Source organism: Sinocyclocheilus rhinocerous, unplaced genomic scaffold (assembly GCF_001515625.1).
Source record: "Sinocyclocheilus rhinocerous isolate Xijiao unplaced genomic scaffold, SAMN03320098_v1.1 scaffold3136, whole genome shotgun sequence".
NCBI lineage: Eukaryota > Metazoa > Chordata > Actinopteri > Cypriniformes > Cyprinidae > Sinocyclocheilus > Sinocyclocheilus rhinocerous.
The window spans coordinates 11892-31070 of NW_015655418.1; the positions used below are offsets into that span (position 1 = coordinate 11892).

General features: G+C 38.2%; 1 protein-coding gene across 1 annotated transcript in view; it reads right to left on the bottom strand.

The window, feature by feature from the left end:
• Positions 1–19179, bottom strand: part of LOC107718311 (multiple epidermal growth factor-like domains protein 11) — a gene marked incomplete at its 3' end in the record, with an annotated part of 59053 nt that overhangs the window by 6066 nt on the left and 33808 nt on the right. Inside the window, exon 2 of the mRNA XM_016525337.1 lies at positions 5292–5424. The remainder of the gene's footprint in view (positions 1–5291; positions 5425–19179) is intronic.

The window sequence follows — 19179 nt, forward strand, 5'->3', positions numbered from 1 at the left end:
CTAGGCAGAGTTTCTATTTATAACACGTGTTTAAAGGGTTGCAATGTAACCAATCACAGACTCAGCTGTTGATTACTGGAACGCAAATGGCCAACCAGAGGTGATAAAGTTAGAATCTACTCACCGCAGTGCTGAAATTGCGTGCTCACGAATCGTCTCATTTTAACACACGAAGTTTAGAAATTGTGAAAGATTCATTGTGCATGTTCATTGTGTTATAACAGAGCTTTATGAGATCGCGATGAACTGAGATGTCAGCTTTTAGTGATAATAAAGGAAACGCTGCTCGCATTCTGCCATGCCAAACCATGCATGCAGCAGCCCATGCTTGCTTTTCTGTTAAATAACAGTGGTTTGTGAATGTTGATGCTTAGCCTAAATAACTGGGATGTTGTGGATCTTAGGAGATGTTATTCAATTCAATTCAAGTTTATTTGTATAGCGCTTTTCAAGATACAAATCGTTGCAAAGCAACTTTACAGCAAATTAAGTTTCTACAAATAGAAATTATCTAAACATAAAATGTCTAAAACATATAAATTGTTAATTATGTGTTGCACAAAAGCAAAAAGAACAACTAATAACATTAAAATGATTAACACGCGCAAGCTAGGCAGAGTTGCTATTTATAACACATGTTTAAAGGGTTGCGCAATGTAGCCAATCACAGACTCAGCTGTTGATATCTGGAATGCAATGGCCAATCAGAGGTGAGTTAGAATCTACTCACCGCAGTGCTGAAATTGCGTGCTCACGAATCGTCTCATTTTAACACACGAAGTTTAGAAATTGTGAAAGATTCATTGTGCATGTTCATTGTGTTATAACAGAGCTTTATGAGATCGCGATGAACTGAGATGTCAGCTTTTAGTGATAATAAAGGAAACGCTGCTCGCATTCTGCCATGCCAAACCATGCATGCAGCAGCCCATGCTTGCTTTTCTGTTAAATAACAGTGGTTTGTGAATGTTGATGCTTAGCCTAAATAACTGGGATGTTGTGGATCTTAGGAGATGTTACAGCACCATTTAATGTAAATTTCTTTGATGTGCTGAAAAAAATCTATATAGATGACTAGGGATGCTCTGATCGATCGGCCGGAGATCGGTATCGGCCGAAAATCAAATTTTATGACTCGATCGGTACTCACTACACTTGGCCGATCTCACGAACCGATCGCAATTTGATGACGTCAACGCATAAATCGCCGGTGTGCAAATGCTTTGACTTTTTCGAGAAACAATGAAAAATTCGCTATTTGTCGTGTATGTTTTGCATGATGATATGACGAATGGATGGTTCATTTTTAACAGCAGAATCAGTGACGTTAGAGCTGATCTGCGCCTCACTGAACGCGTCTGCGGCGCGTTACGACTCCACGGGATCGCAGCCGCTCTATGCTTGTGTTTATATCAGCCAGCCGCGGCATGTTTCAGAAGCGGCTCTCCACGCTGTTTGGCTAAAAATAGTCTTTTGTGAGTTGTCACAGCGGACTGAACAAAACCTCGTCGGAGCCGTAAGGAATAACGGTAACATAACACGCTCATCGTGGGCTGCTTTTAAATTAAAATTTATTTACAAAACAAAATATCTTCTTTGGCCATATTAGCCTATACTCAATAGCATTAACACAGGCTTTACTCCTTTCAAACTTTATCTGGAATGTCACCGTTTCTGTCACTGCAACTTCCCGATCAGGTGAACGAACACACGCACACACACACACGAAATCATCTGCCTCAAGAAAAAAATGTATTTAAAAAAAAAGCGTAGTTAATATTTGCATCATTTATGATTTATTTTATCCACCCGCGACCCACCCGCAAATAATCAGAATGCATTTTTATTACCCGACCCGCGGATTATCCGCAGCACCCGTGGATATAGGAAAAGCGAAATATGAAAATATGTTTGCTGCGTAAATCAGACGGACTTACTGAAAAAGCAAATTCTCTGCCAGCAGGAGGTGCTTTAAAGCGGGAGAAACAGAGGGTTCCCCAGTAAACGGCTGTACACAAAGCAGCACTGGGCTCACAAACGCTGCTTTATCAGGCATATAACATGCAAGATGAAATGAAAATGACATCGAAAATTTTCTAAAGATTTGTTTTGATTTTTAAACGTGCAGCACTTGCTCATGTTTATTCAACGAAGGTTTTTGGAAAATCAGTCCGTTTTGATATTCTGGCGAGCGCCACAACTAAATAAATGTATGGGAGACACACCCGCACAACCACCTGAGCCCAACTTCAGTCTACTCATCACCTTTACTTTAACTGTGTTTGTAGCCGGTGTTCTGACAAATAATGCTACCTATCAGATTATGCTACCAACACTGTATTTATCCTACTGTAAGGGTAGGTTTAGGGTTGTGGTAGGTGTACATGTTAATAAAGCCTCACACCTTATTAATATCATGCTGGAAGCAAAATCTGATAGGTAGCTCTTTTCGCTATCGAATTATGCTACCATCTGTTTTAATGGGAGGTAGCAAAATCTGAAAGGGGAGCACATTGTCAGAACACCGGCAGAAAAACAACAACGCGCTACATGTTTCTTTTCCCCTCATTTTTTCCAATTGAAAAATAATGACTTTATTCAACAATTCGTTTCCTCCGCGTCACCCTGGTGACATTTTGGAGAGTATCCACTGAACATAAACATCGTATGCTATTCTGTGTCAGCTACGCCACGCGGATACGTTGTTTTCATTCAAATCAAAGCATAAACATGGCGCGTGGCACAGCTGATACATTCAGTGGATACTCTCCAAAATGGCACCAGGGTGACGCGGAGGAGATGAATTGTTGAATAAAGTCGTTATTTTTGTTTTTTTTGCATACAAAAAGTATTCTCGTAGCTTCGTAAAATTACGGTTGAACCCCTGATGTCACATGGATTATTTTACCAATCTCCTTGCTACATTTCTGGACCTTGATCGTAATAATTACATTGCTGTCTATGGGAGGGTCAGAGAGTTCTCAAAATTCATAAAAAATATCTTAATTTGTGTTCCAAAGATGAACGGAGGTCTTACAGATTTAGAACGACATGAGGGTGAGTAATTAATGACATTTTTGGGTGAACTAAAATATTGTGTGATTCATTCATCTGGTCAATACACCAGTCTTTATGCACATTATACTCACGCATACTTGTGTTACTGTGTATGTTCTGTAACACTTAGCACAGGATATTAGTCCCATGACAGTGATGAAGGACTCTTTAAGACCACACAGGGTGAACTGTTTGTTTAAACTGTCAAGATATTTCATTAGACACATGATGGGAGATGAGGATGTGTGTGATGAATTGACATGACAGAGACAGATGTAGAAGGGTACGTGAATGACACACTGCTCAAGCATGGGCCAGCGAAGCGTGAAAGCACTGATTATGTTAAACGGCAGGGGGTATCGCAGAAAGACACCAGAACAACAGTTTGCTTGATTCTAGGCAACTCTTATGTATCTGATCAGAAAAGAAGCACTATTACAACCACTAACATCCTGGTAAGGCGTAAGTGAGTGTGTTTGTGACATTTTTATGATTTTGAGCTTTGTTTGGACTCTATACCTGATCTGTTAACCTTGTTAATGATTTGCATGACGTGTCTAATAAAATTGGCTTCACTCACTTGCCAATCTGAGACCAATGAAAGGTCTTCACGGGTCATTCTCACGTGAGAGAAAATCAATATTGATTTAACTTCCACACTATATAATAGTTCATTCAAAGGCAGAGACTGAAGTCATGCTCATTTCTGTAAAAAGGTTAATTTACAGTCACCCTTTGAAGGCTTCGTATCATTCCTTACAGCTGTAAGATATCTCTATTAGAGTAAAGCTGTTATGATGTTCTGCTCAGATGTACAAACAGCTGTTCCCAATGACAGCTTGGAAGTTAAAATGATGCACACTGGTTTCATTTGCATTCCTAGGTAGGTGGATATTTTTTGCATGCTTGTATAGACTTTGAAATGTACAATAACGTAAAAGATGTAAAATCTTTACGAATCTTCTGATGACTGGTCAGAATCGTAATTGATAGAACCTTTACAAGGGTACTGCAGAACTGATTTCAACACTGAGACACAACCTATAGCAGGAAACTTTAGGAACTTTGTCTAAGACCTCTATTAGCAATTTATTCATAAATAAAATCCAAAAACACTGTTAGTGTTACAGTCATTTACTCACCTCTGTTACAATGGTTCTGGAAAGTCTAAAAAACGCCTGTATATACATGAATTAAATTAATCAAAAGTCACAGTAAAGACAATTATAATGTTAGTAATATTAGAATTCTGATCTTTTGAAATTTCTGTTCATCTATGAATCTTGAAAAAAAAAAAAAACTGTATTATGGCTTCCATAAAAATACTAAGCAGTTTTCAACTGTGATAATAACAAGAAATGTTTTTGAACACCAAATTAGCATATTAGAATGATTTTTGATGGACTGTGTGACACTGAAGGCTGGAGTAATGGCTGCTTAAATTTTGCATTCTACATTGCCATTACAAGAATTAATTACATTTTAAAATATATTAAAACAGAAAGCACTTTCTTTAAATTGTAATAATATGTCACAATATTACAGTTGTTTTTACTGTAGTTTTGATAAATGCAGCATCTGCGAGCATAAGAGACTTGCATAAAATATCTTACCGACCTCAAACTTTTGAGCAGTAGTATATGTTGAAACTAAATTTAAAAGTTAGATGAGGTAGAAACAGCTCTTCAAAGTAGGAGCAAAAACCAATTGCAGGTTACCATTTTTACAGTGAGTAGCTGTGATTTGTCCTGCTAACTTTTTAACACAGGCCAATTTTAAAGCATGGCATTTATTGACGACACTAAGTGACATCCAAATTATAGAAGTACATGTAGAATGTCTGCTATAAACATACATAGATGGCAAAAGCAATAAAGTTTTAAGGCATGATCAGACCACTTCTTTTGTAATTAATTCCATGTATTATGAATCACTGATTTGCACCGCAAGATCACTTAGCCTTTAATCAAAATGCATCTGCGGCTCTCTGTTATCCCCATAGACTTGCGGTGGTTCTCAAGCATGAAAAAGATTGTACTTTTGCCATGGCTTTAAGTAGGAGTACCATAATGAGGCATCTGACATCAAATTATTCTGTGCTTCCTCTTGAAGTGCAGGTGACTCTAATGAACACTGATTTCTAAGAATTAAAGCTGCATGGCTCCGACTGGTATAATGGTGATTGCGAACGAGGAGAGACAGGAGCAAAGGCGATGGATCCTGGTAGGACTCACCTCAGACCAAGGCCTGCAATCCCTGGAGATGTCTGCTGTGGAAGATCACTGCTTGCCTGAACCAGACAACCAGACACAGAAGATCAGGAGACCAGACAGACCGATAATCAGACTCAAAGCAAAGAGAGGGCACCTGGGTATTGAGAGAAAGAGAGAAGAAACAGTTGTTCAGCTTTAGAACAAGAAAAGAGAATAAAAGATTGGGGAAAAGGGACACTCAGGAAAGGGACTCAAGCATTAGGAGCTCCCCAATGCAACAGCTGCTAAATCCCCGATTTTAAATCTAAACCGCACCTTCAGTTTGGAGGGGATGAAATATTGGGCTTATTCACCTCCTGCTAACACACAAGGGTGAGAGCTTACATTACCTTAAGAGCATGGAGTGTCAAAGCCTCTCATCGCCCCACAAGCGCCACAAGAGCATTCTCAACAATAGCAAAGGAGAGCAAGCTATTCATGGCCATTAACGACACAATGACAAGTACCGCCGTGCCAACAGCTCGGGTCTAACTAGGGGCCTCGTATTCCTCTGCCTCATTACGCGCATCTTCATTATGCCTGCGTCGGGCCGTGGGTCATCTATGTCGGGTTCAGGAAAAAATTTGAAAAACAACACTGCGGGTGCAAACAAAAGATTCCGTTTCCTCGCTGTGATCGAGATTCATTATTTATTCTCCTTCTCCTTCAGACTCAGAAGAGGCCGGGGCAGAAAGCCGCAGGCGAGGACACGGAGTGGAACAAGAGCAGGAAGATGAGCTGGAAGCACACTGGAGGGGACAGGCTGTCTGGAAGTGACTTCTTCCACAGATGTTCTGTCTACATGCTGAAAAGTTCCGCGGTCAGCCTCTAAAGCTACTGGGTCTTGATTGTCTGTCTAAGTAGTCCGTGGAGCATCACTGAGACACAAGATACTAAGATGTGATGGAGGTGCAGTAATCCACGACTCTGTATCGCTGCTCGTGTTCTGTTGGATTTACATAAGATGTGTTCCTTAGAATCCCAAGGGGAAATTCTATGAACAAATTATGCTCTGAATTCTTCTGTTTATTAGTGGCAACAAGCCTAAGGGTGCAAAATGGGATTGCATATATTACCCCAATGAGGCCCTCAGGGTGGAATGTATAGGCACATCACTGGACTCATTACAGAACATAATGAAGTGTGTAATTGAAAGCTAACTGAATGAAAGGTGAGTTAGATTGAACTGAAAGTGGAATTTCCATTTGAAAGAAGCTAACTCTGTAAATAATAAAACTGAACACTGTAGAACTGAACACTGTAGTATGACTGTATCTTGCTATCACAAAGCCACTCACATAGATTTATATTTTCAGCATGTGTAATGGCTGGATTCGATTTTTAAATGACCCAAAATGGTAGTGTAGGTTATCAGCCAATATTATATACAGTTTTTAATTTATCGTATCAGCCAACATTCGATTTTGATGTTCTGGTGCCTTGTAGTTTTTAGTATTTTATTTTTATTTAGACAAAACTGTATCAAATTTTAATACCAGCCATTTATCATAATCAGCCATAACATGAAAACAATTAATCGGCTGAACGGTACTGAAATGTTAATATCAAGCATCTCTACTATTAGTGAGGTAGTATTTGTTTAAAACATTACATCACACTTCAAGATTAATCTTTGAATAAAACCTCTCAGACAAACAGCTTAGTGTTATTGAAATGACAAAATGCATTAGGCTCTGTTCTGCTGCCATGTATTTCAATGGTCGTAGTATTACATGACAACCATGAGACTAATGGGTAACTAAAAGTATTTCACCCAAGACCGTGATACTGAAATATGAAGCCATACCATTTTACTTCTGATTAATGAGTCTGTGCACATAGAACAATAACCTAAAACTCATATCAATATGGTGGGCCACAATGTGTATTTGTTGTCTGCCTGGCATTCACAATAAGAACAACATGTTTCATTGTCTCCATTTCACACACTAAAGATCCTCTTCATAAAACTAAAACTCCCTTTTGGCTTCATTTATCCTGCTGCACTTATTTTTGGCTTTGGGATACAACAATGCAGTAGTCTTCATAGACATTGTGGTGTGGAAATAATGAAAAGTGCCAGGTGATACTGCTCTGTGTCCAGACTCTTGAGAGAAAAAGGATCCTTTAAAATACTCAAACCAACTCTGTATTCCCACCTTGTCAACCAAAGAAGACATTGACATGATTCAGGACATGCACGTATTAGAGCTCAATGCAATTAACCGACCAATTCCCTGATCCCCCTGCATCTGAGCCCCTCTGTGAGTGATGTTATGGGTCTCTGGCAGCTCTCTCAACGATACAGTAAAATCAACCCATCCACTCAGACAGGAGTCATGACCACATCTTAAGTTTATGTCAGCATGTCACCATGCTATGGTTATATATTTCTGTCCTCATTTAAGAGAAGCTACTGACCATTTAAATATAATCATTTAGAGACTGAAGGGGTTGCTGACACTGGAGTGAAGACGCAGATTAGAACCGCTGACATGATACTTTCCGTGAGAATTTCAGTAATGACTGATTTCATTTACAGCACAATGTTCTACTATACACATTTCCACACATCACATGATTTATTTTTTCATATACAAAACTAGATTCGTTTTGTTAACACTAAATGCACCAGTTACAGCTATGTTTACACTGCAAGCCTGATTCTCAATTCTCAAGTTTTTTAAACGTGGCCAGTATCAGATTTGTGTGTGAACTGGTCACAGTACTCAATTGGCCCGCATTTGCAAAAGAACAATAACAAAGATGGCATAGAAGCCACTGAAGTCAGTGCTTACGCGTTCATTTATAAGGTCTTGTGCAGTGGAAGCCAGTCAATCTGTGCGCAGACGATAAGTAGGACAAAGAGGTTTTTTTCTCAGGTTTTGTTTGTGGTCACCGTAATACTTGAGTTGTAACACCTCACTGTCCCTCCACAGAGTACCTTCACAGCTGTCTTCCATATTGACCAAGTGACCAAAGAACTACCAAAATGTAAAATCTTTGAATTGACTCCCATCAGCAAAGAATTGTGATGAATGTCAATCCAAAGTGAGATAAAAGTCTCATGAATTCCGATATGACTGTTCAGACTGAGGTCGCATTAGACCTGTATCTGAATTAGGACCACATATGGAAGTAGAAAAGATTGAATTGAAAAGATCAGATTCCATGTGGTTTGTGCTGGATTTTTTTTTTAAAGAAACAGATCTGAGTTTTTGAAGAAGTCACTTATGCTCACCTAAAATAATATTCAGTATCACATGATCAGAAAAAATTATAATATGCCGATTTGATGCTCAAGATTATTATTATCAGTGTAGAAAACAATTGTGCTGCTTAATATTTTGTGGAAATCGTCATTTATTTTTTTCAGGATCCTCAAAAATAGAAATGCTATTGATAAAAACAGCATTTATTTGAAATAGAAATCTTCTGCAACATTCATTTATTTACTGTCATATTTTATCATTTTAATTCTTCTTTACTGAAGTATTAATTTATAAAAAAATAAACAAAATCTTACTGAACTTCAATCTTTTGAACAATACGACTTATACTTTGTTTTTATATCACTGATTTGTTTACATTTTGTAAATCCAAATTCATCTAAATTCAGACTGATTACAGATTTTAAATGTACTGTTTATATCTACCTGCAGACCCACTGAAAATGTTTACATACATTTGCATCATACATATTCTGCACGATTTTCTGCACATATGAAGAGCAATATTTAGTGTCAATGTTACCATAGCATTGTGAAGCTTGTGAGACCTGTCAGTGTTCCTGTCACGAGAAAGCAACAGCGTCAGCTGATTAAAGAATTTGGCAACTCAGCATGGCACCCTAGTGCATAATTGGCTGGTTTGCCTTAAATTATGCCAAGAAAGCTTTCTCCTCATTTTTCTTACTTTACTTAACAAATGTGGGATTTAGAAGCAGCTTCTTGAAATTCTATCTTGCTTAAACTAAACCACAATAATCTGAAAAAAGGTCATTTTTTTAATCCAGTTGTTGAAACCAGTCAGATTCAAAGTTTCGCATGCTAATTAATAATTAAAGGATTATTTAAGAAGCAAATAGAAAACATGATAACTGAGGTGCTTTTATGCTTTTCATTCCAACTCAGCCCTGCATGTAAACATATCTACTGAAGAACAGTGTGAATTCACAATAAGATGAGCAAATAATCATATTGCTGTAACTGGTGGTGACTCATGCAAAAATAATAAAGTACTCTGATTATGACTGTTTTCAACCAAAAGGTCACAGACATTCTCCCATGAACCATGTGATTGACCTGAAGGATCTAACCGTTAAGATAGCCTTGTCTTGTCTCATTTAGTAGCATGGGCCATTAAGAGTGCCATGGTCTGTTAAATTGCAGCAGCCAAGTAATTCCTTCTTCTATCTGAATGATCAGTGCGATTGTTTGGACCTAAGTGCTCATGCTTCCTTTACCTCTAAGCAATGGCTATCTGCACACATTAGTTCAACAGGTACTAATCTGGCAAATGCTTTTATACAAAAAAAACCCCAAACAATATTTTGCAAAGGGCAAACAAACATTATCAACAGATAAGCCAGTCTCTCGATCAGCAGCTGTCCTGAATGAAGTAAGTGTGGATAAGAAAGCGTGGAACTGAAAAACACAGCGGGGAGATTTAGTGAATGCTCTAGGTCACTTAATTCTGGGGACATGGATTATTCATGGTGCAACCACTGATCATCATGACCCTCATAAATCAAAAAATGTGGCATCTCGCACCACCACTGAGCCCGGTTACAGCCTGCTAATCTCAACGCCATCCTTCATAACTATAACCTTTTCTTATCCGCAGTCTGCACCCCAAGACAGAACTGAGTATAAGGGGACAGGTCTTTCACACTGATCTTATTTTACCTGTTAATATAATTTTAGCCATGTTTATCTTTCGTATTAACATCTATCCAATCACAAGCCATCAACTGAGACTATTATGCATCTAAAAAGGATCTTCAGTGAACACTTGTGATTGGAGGGTCTCTGATTTTGTATATACATCAATTATGTCAGTGCCTCAGTGCATATTGATGAATATCCAAAAAAGTAAACATCACAAAAGATTTTGGACTCCATTTACGTTGGATATATATAAGCTCTTATTGGATATCTTATTGTGCATATACTCATTTCCTCCATTTTTACATTTATATGACCTTTTCTGTGATCTAACGATCAATTTAAAATTAACATTTAAATTTTTAATTTTCAATTGAAAATAAACATTACTAATTTAAAGGTAGAGTTCACCCAACTCTAGGTAGAGTGATTTTAAGGTAGAGAGAATTCTTCTTTTATTTTCCATAAAATAAAGAAGTCATACAGGTTTGGAACGACATGAGTGTGAGTAAATAATGACAAAAACTTATTTTTTGTGTGAACCATCCCTTTTATAATGCTGTTAAATGCAATTTTTAGCAGATCTGAGAAGCAATATCCTGTGAATATGTGAATATCCTAAATATATTATGGCATACATTATAATTTTGTGATTCTTAAATTCACCTCTAGCGTTTTAAACAAATGATTTTGCATTTTAGTATTTTACTTTCCATTCATTTTAACATATCAGCAATAACATTAATATAATTATCAGCTTACTGGTATGAGACAGATTTCTAAAAATGGTGCATCCCTAAATTTTACCAGGTGTGAACAGGGCCTTAAATGTCCTGTGGAAAAAATAACTTAACCATTTTCAATAGACAACAGTGGGACAGCATTATAATGAAAGGCTGCTAAAAATATACTGTAACAACAGATCAACAACTTAACTTGAGCATAAATACAAAGAAAGCAATGATTACAATCATTGCTGAAGTATTAATGAAGAAAACAAGAAGTTGAAGGCAAAAAGAAAAAAAATCAGACCAGATCAACACTAATGAGGGATATATTTAACAGCTCTCTGCCTGTTAATGTACCTTGTGCTCATTTGCCATTTCAGTATGTCAAACCCTATCTTGTGTCAAACACACCAAGTCTTACAGTCTTAATTAGATTTATTTTGAGCAAGTGACTGAGACCCTTCTTCCTGAACTCAGTGCTGCTCCACAGTTATAATTCATAATGTCTACATGAGCCTGAAAGAAACAGGAATTAATTAAGCAGAATAAAAAGTCAATAAGGTCGAATTACAGCTTCTCTGCAATCAAATGCATTTGTTTGTTTGATAATTCTGTAAAAATTAATAACACATAAGTTATTGACCAGTCTTCATATTGTCACAAGCTTTACACCCCCTTGACAACGGCATCCTGCTGCCCCAGTCAAAGGGCAACAGCAGGGGTCCCTTGTCTCCTCAACAACCCCCAGCAGGTTCCAAACAAGCTCACCACAGCCCAGTCAATTACTTCCCATGTGACTTCTCACATAATAATAGGATCATACGCATCTGGTGCATGTCATCTAGCAAATCAGAACAAATTAGCAGCGTGTCGGCGAAGGAGGCGGCGCTATGTTTGTATACAAAACACCTTTACACTTTCAGGTGCAGCCTTAAGACAGAAATGATAGTGAAATATTAAAGCTCTTAGTGTCTGGTTGTAGTGCCTCGCAGCGGTGCATACAAAAGGCGATCGGTTAATGCTGCAGACTCTCGGGCCAGGGCTTAAGTCAGTACAAGCGCAGTAGGGCAAGGTATAGAGATGGGTGGAGAGGAAAAGGTGAAAAGGAAAGATACAGAGAGGTAGGGAAGCAGGCTGAGCGGCTCTCCGTGAAATGCTGAAACAACAGCATGGCTGCCAGGGCAATTTTACAGCTCAGTGGGTTCACACTTCAGCCGTCGCCCTTTCAACTCTGAACATCCAAGTCCATTTTGCGTCTTCATTTATTTGGTGTCAGTGTCTAAGGACGTGCACGGCTCGGCATGGATCGGGAGCCCATCCCAAATGTCTTCGGATAAGTGGTGTGTGAAGCTGACAAGAGAGCGGAGAGAGGGGAAAAAAGGCATTATTCAGCTTCCCGAAACCAGGCTACGGGTGACTCTCTTCTACATTTGGCGAATCATTATTAATGAGCTTTGAACACAAAATACACACCCAGATCAGCCTCAGCACATTTGCTTCAAACTTGATTTAAGTGAAGCTGTCCATCTTCTCTTAGTCCTTGCAGGACAGATAAATGCATTTGGTCTAAATCTAAATGTCCAGCAGAAATAACAAACGGGGGTGGCGATCTATGGTGTCCCTCAGCGTGGAGGCCGAACATCAAAATTTGACTTAAGCGCTACGATTTCTGGGAACATCATTCAGGGTTATTAACCTGCACTGTTGCTACTGCACCACTGACAGGGAAGTAAAAACCTATGATCGTGATATGAGTGTGTGAAATATGACAGTATGATTGGGGTACTTAAAAGACTAAGAATAAGCTTGATATGTCCTGGCTTTAGAGAGGTGACATATTCAATCCATCTACTGTACCCACACTATTAAATATATATGCTCAATTCATTGCAAAGTCCTCCTTAAAGTCCTTGAGCAGCGTTGGGGGGTAACGTTTTACTAGTAAGTGACGTTACATATTGGATACTGCAGATACACTGTGCTATATATATATATATATATATATATATATATTGTCACGAATCCGGTCCATGAACTTCCGTCTGCTAGCCATCAGAGGTCACCCTTTCCATTTTCATTGACTCTCGCACTACACACTGTTGCATATCACCCCGGACTACATATCCCATCATTCATTGCACTGATTGCACACAGCACTGATTGCACACAGCTGTTTCATATCACTCACTCACTATATAACACTCACTCAAACAACCATTCTCTGCCGAGTATTGTATGCGCTTATCGCCAGCAGTGATAGCTACTCTACAGAGCCCTCTTTAGCTTCCTAGCCCAGCCTAGTCTTGCCTTGTCTGTTTTCTCGGTTTTTGATCTGTGCCTGTTTTCCTGGATTTATCCCTTTAGTCTCGCCCTTGTGATCCTGTTCGCCAATCGTTGACCTACGCTAGCCCTAGGACTATTCTTGTGTCTTGCCCGCCATATACCTGTTTGCCACCGTTCGACCCTGCCTGTGTTTCTGACCTCCTCTCATGTTAATAAAGCTTGCATATGGATCCGCACGTCTCACGTCTTGTCAGCCCCGTTACATATATACACACACATACATTTATTGCAATTATTTTATTCTTTTGACTGCACTATTTTTTTTAAGATAGAAAACAAATCTGTATTTTAAGAAGTATAGGTACAGGCTACAGCATATAATCTAACATCATTAACAGTGGGTGAGAAAATATTCAGTAGATAATATTTTTTATAAAATACTCCAGTAGAGTAGGAACATTAACATGTTGTCTTTATTACATGAAAAAATTTATCTCACACTGTATAAATCAGTGTGAATTAAATTTTTCATACAAATCAGTGATCGCTAATGAGGGCCATAAAAACATTTGAAAACACCTGCTATAGATTTTAAGTCCCTGTATTCAAACTATGACGTATAGCTAAAAACCTGTCCATATAAATTCACTTATTATAACCAACATAAAAAATGCTTGCAAATCAAGCATGAAGCATAGCGACTGTACTCTAAACTGAAAAAAATGGTGTCAAAATAATTTTCACTCAAAAATTGCAAGTAAATTTCAGAAAGAATTACAAAGAAAAAAATTGCATATTTAAGTAGAAGAACTGAAATAGCATTTTCTTGTAAAATGCACTCCATTAACTTTGTATTATTTACATCTACAAAAAAATGACAGTACAGAGAAGAGTCTCAATTTTGTCACTTGACAATGTGAAAAAAGTGCCACAAAAGTACCTCAGTGCATTATTAAAGGGGTCATATGATGCTATTTTAAAGATCATTTTGTGTATTTGGTGTAACAGAATATGCTGACATGCTTTAATGTTAAAAAAAAACATTATTTTTCAAATACATTATTGTAGGTCCTCTATGCCCCGCCTCTCTCAAACACGTCGTTTTCAACAAAGCCCCCTCCTTTGACAAGCGCAGTCTGCTCTGATTGGCCAGCTGACCCAGTGCATTGTGAAAGAGAAAGTAAAACTTGAAATTGCATCATATGACCCCTTTAAAAGGAACAATGCAACATTAGCAACATTTGTTATTAATAACACAGCATTTTGTTCATTTTTAAATGTGATGTTCCCCAACACTGTCCTTGAGCACTAAACATGAAGACACCTCTGCCAATAGGAGAGTACACCACACACACACACAAATTCAAGAATGCATTAACACAAATGTTTCTCAGAACTTTGATGAGTGACATAAATTTGAGAATTCATTAGGAACAAATGTAGTCCATAGAAAGAAACATCTTAGAAGAATCATCTGGTGAACATTATTGCAGTCTTGTGCAAAGTGAGGTAGGGCGATTAATCTCGCACCTCTTCCACCACCGCGGATTCCTCCGCACAGGTCATTACAAGGGGTCCCTCATCACACACAGGCAAACAAATGAGCCATTACTGCCATCACTCAGGCTCCAATTAAACAACCCATGCAGCCCCTGCTCCTCACAATCACTGCCAATTAAGGCCCAACTGTGTGAATTCCAACACCACTAATTACGTGAACGTGATAGAACTTTCTGACATTCCTCTCTAAAATGAATTTACAATATTGTTCAAAATTAATAATTAAATGTGCTCTGCCCAACGTAAGCCACCCTGAGCCTTCATGTGAATTAAATCACATGTTTTCAAAGGTTTAAAGCTAAAAACTTTTAAGAACATTTCAAGGTAAAGTGCAATTATTAAATCAAGGTAAATGTGTCTTGTCTAGGTGTAATTTGCAGTAGAAGCAAAAGCAGAAGTGTTAAATATTTAAAAGCTAATGATTAAATCTTACCTTAAAGGGGTCATATGATGCGATTTCAAGTTTTCCTTTCTCTTTGGAGTGTTACAAGCTCTTGGTGCATAAAGAAGATCTGTAAAGTTGCAAAGACTAAAGTCTCAAAAAACACATTATTTTTCTTATAAAAGTTAAGAGTCAGCCACGCCTACCTAAAACGGCTCGTTCTAACACGCCCCCACACTGTAAACCCGAACAGTACTACTAACTTATAAAGATTAAGAACACTGCAATTAAAGTCTGTTAAATCGTTGATGCAACATAAAGTACAGTATTTGAAAAATAATGTGTTTTTTGAACATTAAAGCATGTCAACATATTCTGTTACACCAAATACACAAAATAATGATCTTTAAAATAGCATCATATGACCCCTTTAATATCTGAACACTGGACCTCATGAAGTGGCCCTTAAAAACACTAAATTTAAAGATGAGTCCCAAAAAAGTTCAAATAACTTACCAGTAACTCTTTCACTCAATCTGTTCTTCTTCACTAACTCCCAAAAAAAAACAGATGGGAAGTAGTAGCTCTCATCACCACCTCCATTCTCATAAGCGAGACTGATAGGAGTAAACGTGGCCTGGTCAGAGATCACTGAATTATTCATATGACTGGCAGGTGTTGTTGATAGGGCAGCTTTTCTGCATTTCCAAGTCCCAGGTGTGGTTTTAACAGCTCTATGTTCACAGCCCTGCCTATAGCTGCCATTGATTGCAGGCTAAAGACCCTGCTGCTGAATAAGCAAAGGAGCTTTACATAGAGGCACATGGTGCACCGCACCAATAACACTATAGATCCATCACAGCCCATGACACCCACTGGTGCGGAGGGGAGGGAGGGACATCCTACAGTACCTCTGGGTTTAGAGTTAAAGTCAGAGCAAAGAATAAATGACATTCAAACAGGACTGTTCAGCATGATTGAAGCTAATCTAATATCCCACCGTGCCTCTGATGACCGCTGACTCGGGAGACATGGATTTGAGTACAATACAAAGCTTCAATAAAAAAAGCATCTGGACTCCTTGGAGTCATGCATAATAATGTGGCTCTGAACTAAGTGTTTCCCAAAACTTAAGAGAATGACATTTCTTTAAACCTCACATTTAAAGAACTGGATCAAACTCATGTTTTGGTGGTTAAGGGAAAATTCACTCAAAATATCCCTTTAAGGTGGTCTTGTATGCCCCATCATATGTTCTGGAGATTGGTAGGGGAATGGATATGTCAACTCACATGCATACATACACATATTGCAATGCAGGAAAGAAAAAAAACTAAGTTGTGAAAATGCCCATGGCACTACATACCATTAAAGGTCACAGTAGGTCATTTCTCAGAATCAACTGCCTCTGGCATATCAAAATATAAAGGCATAAATATCCTGTGCAGGCTTTTACATGGAGACCTTTTTCCATGTGAAAATAATGTAAAGTGCTTCCCTGGATGTATGTACTGTGTAAGTACAGATGTGAGATTTTCATTAAAGCTGATTGATTAAGGTAATTGGCTGCAAATGCACATTCGTTGTGTATGGAATGCTCATTGTAATGTATGTGAAATATTTAAAGCTAGCACCAGTCCTTTGTAACAAGCTCTTGTTTCATTAAAAGTTCAAGAAAGAGAGTTGCACCACCAGTTCTAGAGATAATGGAGAACTGTTTTCTTTTTTGCTCAGACTTTTAGATGTCATCAAACACACTGATTTCTTGTTAGCTAAATATCTTTGCAAAAAAGATGCATGAACTACAACTACATCTTGTACAAACTTGTATTATACATAGGGTTGGGTATCGATTCAGATGTCCCGATTCGATTCGATTCGATTTCGATTCACAAGCTCTCGATTCAATTCGATTCTCGATTTTTTGATTACATTCAGTGAATATAGTTTTAATACAAATGCTATTGATATTTCTAAAAAATAAACAGTAAACATCAGTTTACAAATGGTGAATTAGGCTTTTGAGAATCGATATCGAATCGAAATCATTTTAAAAAACGATTAATCGAAAAATCTATTTTTTTTTGCCCAGCCCTAATTATACATATATGTTCATAAATAATACAAGGAAAATTGTATTGGCGCCTAGTGATATTTTCTACTTATGGTCCTTCACACAGTTGTCAGGCCTAGGGCAGGACAGAAGGAAACACCAAAAGCAATTTCCACCCAGGTGATCCCACCCCAGGGCCCCAGCGGGGTTTAGACGAGGAAATTAAACTCAACGCTGGTCCCGCTGCTTGATAACGCCAGTCAAATGGACAGCCAATGTGCAGTCTTTTACCACTTCACAGAGAAAATATTAGCAGAATAAAGAAAGAGGTTTCCTGCAGGGTGTGGAGTGAAGCGGCTCATGCAGAATGGCTAATGTCCTCTCTCCTGAGTGATGGAGATGTCTGCAGGTTCAACTCTAATGACTCCCGGAGCCTGTGCGGAGAATAGTAATTTACCAATCACGCTGTCCATACTTGAGCAGAGAGCATACTGGGTAAAAAAAAAACATTATGATAAGTTCAGACACAGTCATGAGGCTTACCCATCAGTATGGTTAAAAAAGGCTGTACACAAACCTCTCAAAAAACGAACTGAAAGCTACAGTCAGTGGAGGACTGAGGACTAGAACGTGCAGAACACAAAGTACAGAGAGGAAAAGACCAAGCATTACCCTCGGTACATTCATTAAGATGTCTCACAATACAAGACGGCTCCATGGTACACTGAGCTTGTTTAGGTCTCTCTATTGTGAGTGCTGGGACAGGAATAGCTTGAAGCAAAAAAGCATAAAGTTAATGGGGGACACACTCTCTGGGATTGCAATGGTAAATTATGACTCTCATAATATACAATTCAGGGGCACTCTTGGTTTACAGTAAAGGCTGGATGAAGTCCTTGGGCTATAGTGCTCATAATGGGTGCCGTAACTGAAAGCCCGTAATGTTAATGAATAACCAACTCAATCCAGATCCAAAATGATTCTATAACTCCACAGCTCCAGTGGAGCCAACAAGCAGATGGCCTGGTTTCTGTGAGCTACTCAATTTTGCATTAATGTAACCTTTCAATATAAGGAAAGATTTATATGCGCCATTAAAAACGATGACCCTTACCCAGTTCAATTACAAAACAGAGCCGTTTTAGTTTCCATGCTCGTGACGATCCCTCATAAGAAGCGTTGTGCGGCGTGATGACATCTTCCGAGAATGGGTCAGGATGGCTGTGCAGCTCTGAGAGCTGGTCTTTATGGTAATACCGCTCTGATTGAGGTAAGTGGCAGATGTAAGCAGGACCATCAGCAGTATTTGTAAAAAGTCAGTGGATTCACGAGGGAGAACTGCTTGTCATTACAACCACCGGAAAAGACCTGATGAGTGCATTATTCAGGACCCGGCAGAGCCGCAGCTAAGATTATAAATTAAATGTGTCCTTTTATTATTGCTTGGACAAAATACTGCACGTTTCTTTGTGAAATTGAAATATAACACTATAATAATATACTAATATAGCACTTGTAAATTATTGCTCTTTTGTTGGTTTTGATTGCTTCTATTGTCCTCATTTGTTAGTCGCCTTGGATAAAAGTGTTTGCTAAATAACAAAATTTAAATATAATGTAAATATAAATAACAAAACTAAATTGAAATTTTAAAACAAGCCCCAAATCAAATAAATAACACAAATAAAATAAATCTCTTCATATAAACAAACTAAGGCTTTGTCTGTGCTCTTTCCATTTAAAATTAGAGGCAACCACTGCATTTTAATCATGATCCAAACAAAGATGCTGCATACATGCAACATGAGCAGTTTTTAAACTAAATTAGATTGTATAGTTTCGAAATTTGAAGCAAAAACAGAATGATTTGACTTTAGTTTTGTGAAATTATGCATAAAAAATATCTGCATGAAACAGAAACAGCAGACGAGCTGAATGAGACGCAGATTCACTCTCTGCCAACAGGTGGCGCTTAAAG